General features: G+C 44.5%; 1 protein-coding gene and 1 long non-coding RNA gene across 7 annotated transcripts in view; one reads left to right on the top strand and one right to left on the bottom strand.

Annotated features, from left to right (window-relative positions):
- CACNA1E (calcium voltage-gated channel subunit alpha1 E) overlaps nucleotides 1–12419 on the bottom strand; it is a 339348-nt gene that overhangs the window by 125965 nt on the left and 200964 nt on the right. The window lies entirely within an intron of this gene.
- LOC122918593 lies at nucleotides 7395–12021 on the top strand. The gene is made up of 2 exons (XR_006386631.1): nucleotides 7395–7584; nucleotides 11365–12021. It is a non-coding gene; the product is annotated as an uncharacterized LOC122918593 (long non-coding RNA).

Here is a 12419-nt window from a genome sequence, read left to right as displayed (position 1 = left end):
AAGGGCAAGGGTCTGAGGCAACCTCTTTGGGATTATAGGGGAGTCATTAATGCTGTTGACATAATATTTTTAGCTCTTTGCCTTCCTATTCCCTAAGGTTGGATATGGATATATGACCAATTCTGGCAACTAAGATTGAGGGCAAATACTTCCTGCTAGAGTAAGAGCCTTCAGAGCTCTCTTTTTCCTTACCCCAATGTGAGAAAGTATGGCTGAAGTGCAGTGGGCCAGGACAGAGCAGGAGGGGATGAGGTCAGAGAATGGGTATTCCATCAGCCCAGGTTCTAGAGAAAATACAATAACCATTGGCATGAATCCCCCAGTCAAATGGATGAAGGACATGTAACATGAGCAAGAAATAAAACAATGCTGAAAGGCAGGCATTATTGTCTTTTTTTTATAGACTGAAAAACTGAGAGTCAATGAGATTAAATAACTTACTCACAGTTAGTAGGTGGTAGACCAGGATTCAAATCCTTGTCTGGCTCTGCTCAAATACAACCCTGTTCCCCCAACGACTTGATGTAATTTAATTTATTCTGTGGGTCGCAAGAAATTCTCAAAGGTTTTTTCACAAGGAGCAACATGATTAAATCTATTTTTAGGATAATAGCTATATTTGTGCCAAAGACTAAAGATGGGAGGGGGCACTATTTGACAGGCTATGATAGGACCCTGGGCCTTACATGATCAAGGGCACTGAAAATGGAAAGGAGGATGGACAGGTCAACAGACACATCGCAGAATAAAAAAACTAATTTGTAGACCAGATTAGAAGAGCCAGACATTCCAAAGGCCCCCACAATGGCTAAGTGGGTGTGTTAGTAGAAAGAGGAGGTGGGGATTTTGGTATAGAAAGTTAATTTGGTTTGCAGCACGATGAGTTTGAAGTAATTCATTCAGATCTATCATACAGTTGAAAATATGGCTTTGTAACACAGGAGAGAGGCAAAAGTTGGGGATATGGATCCAAGGGTCATAAGGACATGGATGGCTTATAGCTATGGGAGTAAATGAGACCTCCAAGGAAGAGAAGGATGATGCAGCTGAGAATGGCACCTTGTGGGAAACCAATGTTTTACCAGAACTTAGAGAAAAAGAAATCAGCAAAGAGAGTGAGGTAGACATTACTGGTACTTGCTCATACCCAGTTCTCCTCAATTTCCAGGCACATGGAAGACTACTCTTCTCCCAGACCTGATGTTAGCAAGGCCATGTGACTAGTTCTGACCAATGACATGTGAGCAAGACTGCTGGGAGGCATTTCTGTGCCAAAGCATTTAACTTGTCAGCCTGAGTCTCTAAGAGGCATCTATGACATGCAATGCTGACCTAGAAGCTTGAGCAAAATATAAACCTCTGTTGTTATAAGCTACTGAGACTCGGGAGCTATTCATTTCAGCAACAAAGCCTAATCCATACTGACTAATACTGAGCATGAGTGGTCAGAAATGTAGGAAGTGAAAAAAAGAAACTTAGGAGAAAGGTTTTGGTGAAATCCTCAACTTATTCAAATACCTCAAGGCAGTGACAGGGCTTCATGGAAGAAAGAGACGTGATTTGGTGAGCCAGGTTCACTGGGGCTAATTGAGGGCAGGTACAGGAGTGTGATCAACTTTGCTGTTGAGTAGACCTATGCCTGGAAGTGTAGAAATCATCTTCTTGAGGTTTCCTTTTTTAGTTCTTCATTTCTGGAGGCAGAGAGCCTGAAAAGCAGGGTTGACTGGGCCAGCGTTGGTCTGCATGTGAATTAGAGAACCCGCGCTGGTGAAACACGCAGTTCCTTGACTCTCCTTGGCCCTATTGGTCGGCAAACCCACACATTTCTCACTGTGGCAGTTTTCACTCACTCAAGCACATTTGCTTGTCACATCCTTGGCTTGTCTTCTCACCCCAAATCACATCCCTCACCCCAAGGGTTGGAGGTTCATACATCACAACACATCAGAACTGGCTCCTTGAAAAATATCCAGCCTACCTTCCCAAGGAGGACATAGGAACCATACTAAAAGCCCACTCCCTGCCCACAGGATACCTCCAGGGCCATCTCCCAATGCCTGTGTTCATTCTCTTTATACTTCCTCCCTTCCTATTCACTGGCTCTTCCAGCCTGTATCCTGATTCCTGTTTTCTACCTAGTTCTCTAGGTTGGGGACCCAGATTTAGAACATCAGCCTTTACTATGACTTTGGTCCCCTTCTAGACATGGATTTGCCAATTCTACACATTGCTATGGCAGATAGCAAGTAGCCTGCCTATCCTACATTCCCCAGGCCTCTGCCAAGTCAGGCCTGCTCATGCCCTGTCACTGATGGGAAGGATGTTGAGCAGTCCCTCTCAGAACCCTGGTCCCTGTATCATTGTCCTGATGGGTAGTGAGCCTTGAGAGTGTGATCAGGGGCTCGGTACCTCTGTCTCCCACAGACCAAATGAGCCCTAAGTGGTAGTAGAAGTAGAAATTGTGAAAGTATACCTTTCCTCCACCCTTCCCCCATTTCCCTCTTATCAGGAAATGTCTACCTCTTTCACATGCTTACATTGGGCTCTCGGGCACCATGTCCTTAGCCTGCCCCTGGCTTCCCCAGGTTGTGTGGCTTCTTCCAATAGGCAATGTCATTCTGTGCAATCCATGAGGGCCAGGAGAATACAGGACAAAGTACACAGGCTTGGGATGAAGAGAAATCAGAGTTCAAATCCCGGTCCTCCCACTTACTATCTGGGTATCCTTGGGCAAGTTACTTAATTTCTGATGGTCCATGTTTCTTCATCTGCATGTGAGGAGAGCACAGCCTACTTGACGGAGTTGTTGTGAGGATTAAATAGACAATACATGAAATTTTTCCTACCATATTGTGGTTATTCAATACATTTTGTTAGCTTGCCTTTTTTTTTCTTTCAGATTTCCTCACCTTTCACAATTCCATCCCCCTAGCTCTCAAAATGATTCTGTCTTGCCTGTACCTCTCTCCCAAGGCTCCATCATTTTAAAGTGCTAATAAATGCACACGCACAAAGATATTCAGGAAACATGAGGGAGAAAATGCGTAACTTTGATGATGTATCTTATTTTTACTTCTTTGGAGGCTCTTCCAAAGCCTCAAGTCAAAGATACAATGGATGGGGATGGCGGAAAAGTTACGATTCATGGGATGCCAGTTAAGGAGGCCCTTAATAATAATAGCTACACATTACTGAAAATCTATTACCTGCCAGGCATGGTGCTTGCAGGCTTATTACATTAATTATTATCTCACTTCCAACAATAGTAACAAACAACAACAACCACAATATGAAGTATTATGACCCCTATTTTACAGACAGGGTAACTGAAACTATATTACAGAGATTGGGAAATCGGCCCATAGCCATACAACTGGTAAAATGAAGAGTTAGGAGTCAAGCTGGAGCCCTCTAATTCCAAAAACACCATGCCAGACTGCCCCCCACTTTTGGTAAGGGGCCTATCCACCACCTTGCTCTCACAGGTTGCCTTTTTTGTCCATATTTATTCCCAGCATGTTAAAATCCCAACACCTGTTAGGTATGCCCTTATCAGAGACCTACATGGTAGAGACGCAGTAAATACAGTAAGATAAGTAGTAGCATGCAGCAAACACTTTATACCCAATAGCTATACTGTCACATCCTCCAATTGTTATTACATACAGCTCTTCACTATGGTTCCTTGGATGGGAAGAAAATCACATTGTGAATGCTATGTGTTTACAGGTGAATGGGGACCTTCAAAACAAACAAACAAACAAACAAACACTCTTCTGATTAAAAAAAAAAAATACACATCCTAATATCCAATCTCAACTCTAAAAGCCATGGTCTGGGTGGAATAAATGCTCTCAGTCTTTTTAGAAGCAGCCTACCCAACTTCCGTTCCAGGCGCATCTAGCCACAGTTCAGAGCGACTGACAGAGACCCAACCACGGTCCTCACACCAGGTGCAGCTCAGAGGAAGATTAAAGAGTTGGAGAGGTAGCAAAGGAATTAGATAAGCAGATGTCCTCGCAGGACAGGTCTGTAAGTTAATCTTACTAAAATACTACATCCCACGTGGTCATCCCTTATTCTCCATCTGGTACCCACAATAACTCACCTGCCTGGAGGCTCAAGTCTGATCCCCTCTTTTGTGAGACTCTCCAAAATATGGTCAGATCCAACTGATCCGACCTTGCCTGCCCAACTTCCAAATGCAATGTCCTCTCTATCCCGTCAATAGATTAGGGCCTGCCTCAAAGCTGGTGCCCATCTCCCTGAACTCCACACCATCCCTGGCTCATGTAAATTTCAGGCACCCCCTCAAAGACCCACTCAAATTCCACCTCTTTGGCAAAGCTGCTGTTGTATGAAAAGCCACAGAATAATCAGCTACAGCCCCATATGAAAAGATGGCGGGTTTAAGCTTCTAGGGGGAGGACTGAGCCCCCAGGAGGATGAAAAAATTCTTATACTTCTTTTGCATCCTCCTATTTTTGGTGATCAGAAGGTCATACACTAATCAAACATGCTATAAAGATAATCTCTGTTTTTTGACTACTCTTTCCCAACTGACTTTCAAAATAAATATCTAAGGTATGTGCACTGGAATTTCTAGATTCCTTGGATGGGAAGAAAATCACATTGGAGACTGTATTCTATCACTGAAAATTGCACATGTGAAGGAATAAAAAGACTTTGTAATCAGGTATAACAGTACTAAGGGGATCAATATATTTGTTCTCCTTCAGATTATGGAACCAACTGAGAGAAACAGGATATAGAGCCGTCAGATAAATGAAGACAAAAATATCAGCATTGTTTCTGATAAAGCCCATTGGAGAATGTGGCTTTGGTTCTATCACTAATATTTACCCCAGTATTTTAGCAACCTCATCACAGGCACAACCGCACGATCCCAGGCCTGCCATAGTCCAGGGTGCTGTCCCTGTGAGCTCAGAATAAAGCAGAGGAGAGGGTACATGCACCTAGAGGGAGGACAGCTCTAAAAAGAGAGGCAGAGAGAAGCCCACCCAGGTCTTCTAAGCTCATCAATTACAAGTCAGGAGGAATGAAAGAAGGGTGGAGAAAGAAGCCTAGAAAAAAAAAAAAAAAAAAAAAAAAAAAAAAAGAAGCCTAGAGTTTTCTAGAGGAAGTGCCTCTGTGTGAAAACATGATGAAGCCAGGCAAAAGGAGATTTCCCCTCAGAAATAAACGGCTCTATTTTTCAGAGTCCATAGTCTCTCATGGTTCACAGTCTGAGGGGTTTGAAGTGGCGGGGGGGTGGGAGGTTGGGGTACCAGGTAGTGGGTATTATAGAGGGCACGGCTTGCATGGAGCACTGGGTGTGGTGAAAAAATAATGAATAATGTTTTTCTGAAAATAAATAAATTGGAAAAAAAAAGTAAAAAAAAAAAAGAAAGAAACGGCTCTAAAGTAGGAAGTCTTAAGTTTTAGTATTAAGTGTTAATACTTTAACAGGATAATACCTGAAAGGGGCTAGAAAATGAATTAATTTATCTTTGCTGATCTCAATGATTTGCTTCTTTCCATGGAGGGGCTACCCTCCTCAGGAGTAAGAGTTCACGTACATATACACCTGTAAGTCATCTCTGAGCTCGATGTGGGTTATTGCCAAACAGCCGTTAGTCAGAGTCAATCCAGAGCACATATAATCAAGACGGTTGGTATTTTACGTGGCATAAATTCTATTTTTGCAACAGACATAATATTAGGTAAGGATCGTGTGCCAGCTACTGTGCTCAGTGGGAGAGACAGAGCGAGGCACAGGCCCAGTGCACAGCTGAGTCAAGCAAGCGCAAGGTGGCAGCAGGGTCCCCACGTTCCCCCAGTCCTAAGAATAAGCGTGTTAACTCCCGGATCCCTTCACAACGCTGGGAAATAAATGCTGATTATAGGAGACAAAAAATGCATATTGCAAGGTCCATAGTTATCCTATCAAAAAAAAAAAAAAAACCCAAAAAAACCCTCCCCTTCCTTTTCTAAGATGCCTTGGGTGCATTTCCAGTTTGAGGGTAGTTGACAAACCATTACCTACAACTCCTTCTCAGCCTTCCTATTTTATGCTTCTAAATGCTGCCTGCTGTTTTCTAAACCTGTACAACTCTGGGGCCCTCGGCTGGGGGAGAAGGGCCTTCCAGTTACAACCAGGGCCCAGCAATAGGGACCCTGTTCCCAGCTGCTGCAGTAAAAGCGAGGCAGCACGCATTGTCGCTTGGGCTGCAGTGAAAGCCACTGGAAGGAGAAGCCAGGCTATAAGGGAACGCAGGTGGGAGGGCAGAAAGGGAGGAGAACATCGGGGAGGAAGAGAGACTGGCTTTGAGAGGGCTCTCAGCACGCTCTGCTTCACACACAATGCACAGAGTTTCTTTTGTCACAAATCTCTTCACTGTGCATCGCCCAGAGCCCAGGAGGTTGTGAAAAGCATTCTAGCCCCCAACAGTAATCCCACTGTCCCTGCTGTGGTCTGCCCAGGAGCAGGCAGTTTCCGCGGTCCCCATCCCCAGGGAGTGGCAAGAAGTGGCTCTTCCGTGGTGTCTTTTGTTTCATGATCCCTGTTTTATTATTTGTATGATTTTAATTCTCTCCTTCTGGGCTCCCCTGCCTCTCCATGCAAAACTAGTTCAGAGATACCACTTTTGGAGCTCATTACGTTGTCATGGCAACTAGAATTTTTGAAGTTTATTTCTTCTCTTCTCCCCTCCATGAACTCCCTTTCACTATTCCCATCTCTTGCCACATATATGTTTTGCATGGCAAACAAAACATGGAAGAAACGAAGACCAGATCACCACCAGGTAAATTTCGCTCACACTCTTTCAGCACAGCATGTCCCTCCTGGGTGCTTGAAATTGCCACTGTTCTCGCCATATCCAATTAATATTCTTAGACTCCCAAATCCCCATGATATTTGGGAACAAGGCCTTGGGTAACAGCCATCAACTTGCCTCCTTCTCTTCTCCTGCAGAGAGAAGCAAATCTATTCCTTACTGCTTACGTAAACCACGAATGTGCTACATCTTATTTATCATTCGGTAGTCTGAGAAAACAGCATTTAAAAAAGAACAACTGTAGATAAAGGATAAGTGAAAACACCTCGGACAGACTTCACAGGGGCTCTCTGGAGATAAGAGAAGCTACAGTAGCCAAAAGGAAAGGTAAGGAAATCCCCAAAGAAAATTTGCTAAATTGATTAATTATAATGTTCACCTTTGCTATCAAAAACCAGATGGAGACAGAGAGGCAAAGGGAACCAAAACAGGGCAGAGGGAGCCCAAATGTCCTCTCTGCACACAAACCACCTGAGAAAGGCCCGCACCTGCCCCCATCTGTTTCATTCAGCCACAGCGAGAGGGCCCTTGTGCCCGGGAAAGCTCAGGGGCATCTACAGCTTAAATGGTTGGTTTGGTTGTACAGCTGCCAAAGGGTTGGTGCCCTGAGGACCTCTGCTGTGGCTCCTTGGACTGGGGTCCAGGTGACGCAAGACAGCTGATTTGGACCAGCACCGTCATGGCGACTGCGGCAGAGTCCCTCCCTCCTGACAACCTGCCATTGCCCTCTCATCCCCAAGGAAAGGTACTGGACTGGGTGGGAAAGGACCAGGGGAGGTGGGGGAAGAAACTGACACATGGGGCCAGACCCAGATTAGGGGACAGTGTCCAGAGGCTCTAAGACAGAATGACCTTCTGGCGACTGGGATCGACTATTTTTAATTTACAGATATAAGTTTGAGATTAGACTTCTGTGACATCAAACATGATGGATGAGTATTTTAATTGAGACTCTGCTTATTTATTATGTCATTCATCACTGGAAACACAAGGAGATCCTCAATTGCTGAAGTCATAAAAGCTCCAGACTCTAGCGTTGCTTAAATTGGTCCTTAACAGGATTAGCTGTGTAGATGGGGAACTAGGCAATGATAATGAGAATACTGTACTTCATGATGAGGAGGAGGGTGAAAAGGGCAGGGAGGCTGAGCAGGGCAAGTGCACACTGGGATAAAATGGAATGCTGGGTGTGCTGGGGAGAGAAGGCAGAAGAAGAAAGGAGAAGGACTTTCAGCTGGCATGGCACGTGTCAGGGTAGGGATGACCAAATGGGATTGGGAGGGGGAACCAGGCTGTGGGGGAGGGGAAGAGAGTTTTGACGTAAACTTCCAGGTATCTGGTTGGCCTGCAGGATGTGACAGGTGTGTTCTAGCCAGCCTATGGCTTCGAAGCAGCATACCTATTGCCAGAGCACCTATCTCCCCAGCCCTTTGAGGGATGTCGTCATTCGGAGCAGTGGAACACCTGCTCTCCCAGGCTGCTCCTTACCTTGGATCTATTTCCAAGCCGCTTCTTTTATTTATTTTTATTTTTATTTTTTAAGAAGGCTCCATGCCCAGTGTGGAGCCCAACATGGGGCCTGAATTCATAACCCTGAGACCGAGACTTGAGCTGAGATCAAGAGTGGGACTCTTAACCAACTGAGCCACCCAAGGGCCCTTTACCATGTTTCTTTTAATTTATGTGGATACTTATCTTGGGAAGACTACTCCTGGCACACAGTAGGTGCTCAAAAAATGTTGATCAAATGACATGCTCCTTGAATGGATAGCAAGAGTGTTTGCTCTGGATGCCCCACTTCATACCCTCTCAGATCACTTCTGAGTTGTCCCAAAGCTGCTGTAGACAGATCGTGTGCACAGGGACAGTAATGACAGTTCCCAACTCAAGTGCCCACATTGTTCTGCTTCTTTGCCTAAGGGATTCTTCCAGTGCCCTAGGAGCTTGGTTAGCTCTTAAGCAGGACAACCCCAAAGTGTTATTCCTCCAGGAGGGACAGGAATTAACCGAGATTATATATATCTCCATTTCTCAAGTCTTGGAGAGCAATTCTGAGGTACATGTTTCCTTAGAAGGTTCCCAGTAGACAAAGCCTCAGCAGTCCATACTAGTAACCCTCTCAACTGACATGTATTCTTTGGCTTTTCCTCCTTCTCTGCTTAAATTCCCTCACTTTCTCCCTTTTGCAGTTAGGGATCACCTCCCAAATAAACCACCTATACCCAATTCTTTCCTCTGGGTCTTCTTTCAGGGATACCCCAACCAAAACACTACTTGTGAACTAGTGAGTCCACCAAATCATTTTCCTTCCTGACAAAAGGATGGGGGAAATGGAGGGGGTGACATTAAACTGGGGGAGAGAAAAGGTGCATGATGTCAAATACACATGCCGCCCACTTCTCACATTTAGCCAGGAGCAAATCTTGACCAGGGTTGAAAGACTAGATGGACAAGAAATTCCTAGAGAGAAGAGATAATCTCTGCTTAATTTATCTGTGAAAATGACCAGCACAGTCCAACCTAGAGATCATTATTCGCTACTGCTTCTGAGGATAGTGCTGAGGAAAGGGGCCAGAAATGAGCGACTGAATGAACAACACTCCTCCTCTCTGGGGGGTACCCAATCTGGGACACAACTTGGTCTTGAGGTGCCCTCAGACCATTTTAGAATTTTTTTTTTCTTTCTATCCATGAGTGTATGCACAGGGAACGTAGACAGTAGGGATGTGAGTAACAGCACAGTCCTGGACTCCGGCTCCTTATCTCTGTTAAGAATATTAAGTTGCTTTATCTGCTGGGGCATCTTTTAACACAGAGGCGTTCTTTTGAACACCGCTGAGCAAAGGACGGGAGGTGCCCTGCACAGGTTAATTAATGCATTCAAGATACTGTTACTTGGGCTATTTTTTTGTAGCCCAGTTGGTTGGGAAAGGACATTTTCAGAATAACTGACACTGTCCCCTTGAGAAAAGCATGCAGCTTTTCTCCTGTGGGGAACAGCGAGGAGGCGGTTGTGTCAGTTGAAAAAAGCGTATCCACGCATTCGACATAGAGGTCAGACCCATGCAGATTGTCAGGGAATGGGAGCTCTTCTTTCAGGTCTGATTTTTTTTTTTCCTATTCTAGGAAGGTGTCAGAACTGCTCTTCAAAGCCTGTTCATTTTCTTCATGACATTTACCATTAATATCACGTTATTCGTACGTTTACTTGTTTTGTCTCGTCCCCGTTAGAATATGAAGCTCATGGAGGTGACGGACCTCACCTTGTTCACTATCAAACCCGCAGTGCCCAACACACAGGTGCTTCATAAATGGTTGCTGGAAAAGTATTTTAATAAATGAGCAAGTACATGTTCTGTCTCCTTATCTACCTCTACTTCAATTATCTTGCATCTTCTTCCTTCAGTGTTTAGTCTCAGATAGCTGCTGGCTGAGACGCTAGTGTCTGCAAATAAGGACATCCTTCTCTCGGGTTCTACTGGATCACCGGGCACCCTGATCTAAGGGAAGAGTCTAATATGAAAATGTAGTGGGGAGGTGAGAGAGGAAACACTGCCCCGTGGACAGCAGAGAAGGCTGTAGGAGGAGGGGAGGAAGACCACATCCCACTTTACTGCCGTTTCAGTCAACTCTGGTGAGGGCTGGGGGGCTTCCTCTGGTCTGGTGAGCTTTAGCTTATGGATGTGTCCTCTGGTTTTGGGGTCCCTCTTGTTCTTCCAAATGCCCTAAGTTGCTGTTCGTTTCCTGGGTTCTCTAGGAGAACACAGCACCTCAGTGTTTTCCCCGCATATCAGAGTTTGCTTCTTCAACAGGAAAAAAGTGATTTCAATATTTTTGCTAAATGAGGAATATTTTAGGACACAATGATAATTAAGTGTTGAGTATGTACGGATGCACTTGACACCAAGGGGAAAATAAAGAACTTCTAATTCAACTGTGACTCTAACAGAATCCGAACTTAACAGCTAGAAATGCCAAGCACCCAGTATATAACCAAGTTGTAAAGACTGTGATTATCAACCGGGGAAATTGGGAGGTATTATTTCAACCACCTCAGTGTGCACATGTCTGCAAGTGCACAGAAAACATGTCTAATTATAGGGGTTTGACTACGGGCTATAAGCTCCGAATGAAGTGAGGTTCTAACACTATTACAAATTTCCGTGTGGTGAAAGCAATTACTAGGAGATTCCACAGACCAGAAAAAGAGACATAGGTTCAAGCATAAAATTCTTTTCTAATCTTGAAAAGCATAAGATTTTGGCACAAAAGCTACAGTGAAATGAGCATGTGGGATAAATTATGACAGCAAAGAAAGCCATTTAAAAGACTCTCAAATAGCAACGATTTGATTACACGGGGTCATGTCCGCCCTACTGATACTGACAAATGTTCCCTCTTTCTTCCTATAATGGAGAAGGTCTACACAGTTCTCAGAGTTGTCCCTTGATACCAGCCAAATAAAGGAGTTCTATTACACTCATCTGTGCTCAGCCCTTCAACTAATATTAAACCTGGGTTTCAGGGGAATTATTCCCACCGACAACGATGCCCAAGATCTCCGGAAAACTTCTGACTAATACAAACATCACACAAACAGGAAGACGGCCTTTGACTTGTTTGCTGGAGGGCATCTACTGGGAGCCTACTGTGTGCCTACTAATGATGCTTGCTCAGTGCCGGGGAAAGAAGATGAGCTCACCATGCTGCCTGCCTTCATAATTTTAGGAAATGGACAAAGACATCCACAAATAACTGTAAGACAAGTGCTCTCACAGAGGGTCATAGACAGTGCACTGGAAACACAGATGAGCAAATGTAAGGGAAATGTGACCTTACAAGATGAGTCCCCAGTCAAATAAAGCAGGAGAGAGGAGGAGGACTGTAGGGGTTGGTTATTTCTAGGCAAAGCGAACAAAGAAATGAAGGGAGGTGTACCTAGGAAACCCAGGAGCAGCATGTGTGTGGCAGGGCTAACGGAGAGGAAGGTAGGATCAAGGATGGAAAAGTAGGTTGCACTAAGCTTTGAGACGTCATGCAAGATAAGGAACATTAATCTGGACTCTTTAATAAACTGATGATGAGGAAGCTAGCAGTTGAAGTGGTGTTTGCGATTACTCCGTTCGCTGTAAAGCCTTTAAATTTTAAAATTAAAAGTTATTCATCTGTTCTACACACTCCACGTTGGCTTTCTGTTTTTGTTTATTCTCTTTTTCTAAGGATTTTCTGGTCCATAATATTAAAAAAAAAAAGTCACCTGTTTTGGGGCATCTGGGTAGCTCAGTTGGTTAAGTGATTGCCTTTGGCTCAGGTCATGATCTTGGGATCCTGGGATCAAGCCCCACATCAGGCTCTCTGCTCAGCAGGAAGCCTGCCTCTCTTTCTCAGTCTGCCCCTTCCCCTTGCTCATGCTCGTTCTCTTTCTCTCCCTGTCTCAAGTAAATAAAAAATAAAATCTTTTTTTTTTTTTTTTTAAAGTCACCTATTTAGGGACGCCTGGGTAGCTCAGTCAGTTAAGGGTCTGCCTTTGGCTCAGGTCTTGATCCTGGGGTCCTGGGATTAAAGCCCACATCAGGCTCC

The sequence above is a fragment of the Neovison vison genome, chromosome 10, assembly GCF_020171115.1.
Source record: "Neovison vison isolate M4711 chromosome 10, ASM_NN_V1, whole genome shotgun sequence".
Lineage (NCBI taxonomy): Eukaryota > Metazoa > Chordata > Mammalia > Carnivora > Mustelidae > Neogale > Neogale vison.
This window is presented reverse-complemented; position numbering and strand designations above follow the sequence as displayed.